The following is a 5,755-nucleotide window of genomic DNA, read 5'->3' on the forward strand; positions in this document are numbered from 1 at the left end:
CAAAGAAAGCTGCTACCCGTACAGATGGAATATGAGCTAGTGAAAAAATGAAACAATGCCATTTGCAGCACCATAGATGAGTCTAGAAGTAATCACGCAACTTGGAGTAAGTGAGAAAGCGAAAGACACATATCCTACCATATCACATATAGGTGTTACCTAAAAAATGATACAAACAAAGATATTTCCACAGAGAAACACTATCATAGATTCATTAAAAAAACTTATGGTTCACCATATGGAATGGTGTGAGGATTGGATACATTACCATATTGAGGTTAACAGAGAGATACATACACATATGAAATATATAATCACCAAAGACCTACGCAATACCAAGAGAAGACTACTCAACATTGTGTCATAACCTACATGGGAAAAGGATCCGAAGAAGAACAGATATATGTATATGTGTGAAAGAACCACATCTTGCACACCTAGAACAAACAAAACATTGTAATCAAGTTTGCTGTGGTAAAAAATAAAAATTAAGTTAAAAATACCAACAAGAAGTAATGAGACATAAATTAAAGGGCTTTTTCCTCGCACATTCCATTCTAATTTACAACCTAGAACACCACTTCCAGTAAGGCTCTGTTGCCCTAGTAACCAGATTTGGTAAAGGAGAAATGCTGCCGCCTTGTGGCCGATTCCCGCAAGAGCAGCTTTTAACCCACAGCTAATGGTCACTTACCATTCACAAGGACTCAGGGCTGTAAAGGACACCTGCCCTCAAAATTGTGCTGAGATAGGGAATGGATAAAAAAAATTCAAAACAGGCAAAATTTTGAAGAAGATAGTATGAAGAGGTAAGTTTTACTCACTCTCTTTTTAAAGAAAGGAAAATGGATAAAAGCTCAACCTCAGGAATTATTAGACTCATGCAATCTAATCTACAGAAAGTTTTCAACTCGCACCAGTCGACTGACCATTGGCAAAAAGTCTGCAAACAATAAATGCTGAAGAGTTTTTAGAGAACTGTGTACCCTCTAGCTGCTGGTGAGATGTAAAAGGGTTAAACGCTAATAATGAGAACAGAAAGGAGCTGCGTTTAAAAGGAAAAATTGAGGTACCATTCAATCCAGCAGGCGCACCAATGGGCTTCTCACCTGAGAAGACCAGAATGAAGAAGACCCGGGCTGCCAAAGCTGCACTGCAGCCTTATTCACAATAGACAGGACAGTGAAGCAACCAAAATGTCCATCAACAGATGAAAGGATAAAGAAGAAGTGGTCCATGTACACAATTAATACTAGCCATGGAAAACAATGAAACACTGCTCTTTGAGGCACCATAGATGATCTTGGAGATAATCACAGAACATGAGGTAAGTCGGAAAGCAAAAGTCCTATATCCTATGATATCACTTAGAGGCGTTATCTAATAACTGACACAAAGGAACATATTTCCACAGAGAAAGTCAATCACAGACTTATTAAAGAAAATACTAGGCTTATCTAAAAGGAAAGGTGGGGGGAATGGATAAATGAAGATTAGCATTACCATATGTATACAAACACATATTATACACATATATCAAAAAGACCGACCATACAGCAAGGAAGGTTTACGCAACACTCTGTAATAATTTACACGGGAAGAGGATCTCTACATAAATAGGTATATAGAATATGTAGATGAACCAGAGTGTGTATACCTTGGACAAGCAACATTCTAACCATTACCCCAATTGAAAAAATTAAAACCACGAACTAGGAGTAATGAGACATGAACTTATGGGGGGTTTTCCTGGCCCATTCCATTCAAATTTAAAACCTAGGCAAACGACTTCCAGAACGGCTCTGCTGCCCTAGTACCCAGATTTGGGAATGGAGAAATGCTGCATCCTTGTGGCCGTTTCCCACAACAGCAGCTTTAAACCCACTGCAAAAGGTCACTAAATATTCACCAATTGCAGTGCTGTAAATGACACCTGCCCTCCAAAAAATACTGAGGTCGAAAATCGACCAAAAAATTCTAGAGTGCAACCTTCCAAAAAGGAAATTTGAAGAGGTATATTATACTCACACATTTTTCTTTTTTCTTTTAACAGAAAAGAAAAAGGCGTGGAAAAATGATGAATTGTAGGAATTTTTACAGACACGTAAACCCAAATTACAAAAACCTATCAGCTCACACCAGTCAGAATGGCCATCAACAAAAATGCTGCAAACAATAAATGCTGACGTGATTGTGGAGAAATGCGTACCCTCGATTCTAAGGGGGACGTGGTAAGAGCCACTAATGAAAGCACAATTGAGGTGCCTTGAAAAGGTAAACGTTGAGCTACCATACCAGTCAATCAATCATACCCACTGCTGGGTCTATCACCTGAGAAAATGAAAATCAAAAATCACAGTCTGGCAATCCTGCACTCCAGAAATATTTACCATAGGCAACACTTGGAAGCAACGAAAATGTCCATCAACAGAGGAATGCACCAAGAAGAAGTGGTCCATGTACACAATGGAATATTAGCCATGGAAAACATTGAAGCACTGCTCTTCGAGTCACCATAGATGAGCCTGGAGATAATCACAAAACATGAAGTAGGTCGGAAAGCAAAAGGCCTACAGCCTATATTATCACTTATGGCATTATCTAATAACTGACACAGATGAACAGATTTCCAAAGAGAAAGACACTCACAGGCTTAGAAAACAAACTATGCTCATCTAAAAGGAAAGGAGGGGGGGAAATTGAGAAATGAAGATTAGTGTTACTATACATATACAAATACATATTATATACATGTATCAAAAAGACCGAACATATAGCAAGGGAGGTCGACGGAACACTGGTATATTTTACATGGGAAGAGGATCTGTACGTTAATAGACATACATGATGTACAAATGAACCAGATTGTGTACACCTAGGACAAACAATATTCTAAACTTTACCCAGATTAAAAAAAATTTAAAAACCAAGAAGAAGTAATGAGACATAAACTTATGGGGATTTCTCCTGGCAAATTCCATTCTAATTTACGACCTAGGACAATGACTTCCAGAAAGGCTCTGCTGCCCTAGTACCCAGATTGGGGCATGGAGAAATGCTACCTCCTTGTGGCCGTTTCCCACAACAGCAGCTTTGAACCCACTGCAAAAGGTCACTAAATTTTCACCAACTTGCAGTTCTGTAAATGACACCAGCCCTCCAGAAAATGTCTGGGGTCAAAAATCGACCAAAAAATTCAAAAGAGGGCAACCTTCGAAGAAGACAATTTCAAGAGCTCTATTGTACTCACGGTTTTTTCTTTTAAGAGAAAAGAAAAAGGCGTAGGAATATGATGAATTTTAAAAATTTTAATGACATGCATACCCATATTACAAAAACCTATCAGCTCACAGCAGTCAGAATGGCCATTAGGAAAAATGCTGCAAAAAATAAATGGTGAAGGGTGTGTGGAGAAATGCGTACCCTCGGTTGTAAGGGGGGGCATGTAAAGAGCCACTAATGAAAACACAATGTAGGTGCTTTGAAAAGGGAAACATTGAGCTACCAGTCAATCAATCACAACCGCTGCTTGGCCTATCACCTGAGAAAATGAGAATCAAAAAGTCACAGGCTGGCAAACCTGTACGCCAGCAAGATTTACCACAGCCAGCACTTGGAAGCCATGAAAATGTCCATCAACAGAGGAATGCACCAAGAAGAAGTGGTCCACGTACACAATGGACTATTACTCTAATAATAAATATAAATTAAATTTAAAAACAAACAAAAGCAAGGAGACATCAACATTTGTGGGTTTACCCGGGCACATTGCACTCTAATTTATAACCGAAGAACACCCCTGGCCGGTAGGTCTGTTTCCCTAGTACCAGCATGGGGAACGTAGAAAGGCTGCCGCTCTCTGGCCGTTACCTGCAAAAGCAGGTTTAAAGCCTGAGCGAACGGTCACTTCATGTGAACAAGTACTGCAGGGCTGTAAATGAAACCTGCCCTCAAAATGTCTTGAGGGAGATAATGGCCAAAATATTTCAAATGGTGACACATACTTTAAGAAAACACTTTGAAGAAATAAGCTCTAATCACAGCTGGAAAAATAAAAAGGACGTGTCTTAAAGCTCAATTTCAACGCATTATGAGACACATGCAAATTCAACCACAAAGAGGTATCAGCTCACACCACTCAGAATAACCATCAGCAAAAACTACAAAGAATAAATGCTGAAGGTGCTGGGAAGAAATACATACCCTCCACTTTAAGTGGGACGTAACCTGGAAAGAGCCACTAAGGAGAACAAAATAGAGGTGCCTTGAAAAGGTAAACATTGAGCTACCATATGATCCAGCAGACCTATTCCTGGACCTATAAACTAAGAAGACAGAATTGGAAGGACACAGGCACGCAAATCTGCATTGCATAGTATTACAATAGCCAAGATATGGAAGTAACCAAAAAGTCCAACGACAGATGGGTGGACAAAGAAAGCTGCTACCCGTACAGATGGAATATGAGCTAGTGAAAAAATGAAACAATGCCATTTGTAGCACCATAGATGAGTCTAGAAGTAATCACGCAATTTGGAGTAAGTGAGAAAGCGAAAGACACATATCCTACCATATCACATATAGGTGTTACCTAAAAAATGATACAAACAAAGATATTTCCACAGAGAAACACTATCATAGATTCATTAAAAAAACTTATGGTTCACCATATGGAATGGTGTGAGGATTGGATACATTACCATATTGAGGTTAACAGAGAGATACATACACATATGAAATATATAATCACCAAAGACCTACGCAATACCAAGAGAAGACTACTCAACATTGTGTCATAACCTACATGGGAAAAGGATCCGAAGAAGAACAGATATATGTATATGTGTGAAAGAACCACATCTTGCACACCTAGAACAAACAAAACATTGTAATCAAGTTTGCTGTGGTAAAAAATAAAAATTAAGTTAAAAATACCAACAAGAAGTAATGAGACATAAATTAAAGGGCTTTTTCCTCGCACATTCCATTCTAATTTACAACCTAGAACACCACTTCCAGTAAGGCTCTGTTGCCCTAGTAACCAGATTTGGTAAAGGATAAATGCTGCCGCCTTGTGGCCGATTCCCGCAAGAGCAGCTTTTAACCCACAGCTAATGGTCACTTACCATTCACAAGGACTCAGGGCTGTAAAGGACACCTGCCCTCAAAATTGTGCTGAGATAGGGAATGGATAAAAAAAATTCAAAACAGGCAAAATTTTCAAGAAGATAGTATGAAGAGGTAAGTTTTACTCACTCTCTTTTTAAAGAAAGGAAAATGGATAAAAGCTCAACCTCAGGAATTATTAGACTCATGCAATCTAATCTACAGAAAGTTTTCAACTCGCACCAGTCGACTGACCATTGGCAAAAAGTCTGCAAACAATAAATGCTGAAGAGTTTTTAGAGAACTGTGTACCCTCTAGCTGCTGGTGAGATGTAAAAGGGTTAAACGCTAATAATGAGAACAGAAAGGAGCTGCGTTTAAAAGGAAAAATTGAGGTACCATTCAATCCAGCAGGCGCACCAATGGGCCTCTCACCTGAGAAGACCAGAATGAAGAAGACCCGGGCTGCCAAAGCTGCACTGCAGCCTTATTCACAATAGACAGGCCAGTGAAGCAACCAAAATGTCCATCAACAGATGAAAGGATAAAGAAGAAGTGGTCCATGTACACAATGAATACTAGCCATGGAAAACAATGAAACACTGCTCTTTGAGGCACCATAGATGATCTTGGAGATAATCACAGAACA

This window comes from Eschrichtius robustus, chromosome 8 (genome assembly GCF_028021215.1).
Source record: "Eschrichtius robustus isolate mEscRob2 chromosome 8, mEscRob2.pri, whole genome shotgun sequence".
NCBI lineage: Eukaryota > Metazoa > Chordata > Mammalia > Artiodactyla > Eschrichtiidae > Eschrichtius > Eschrichtius robustus.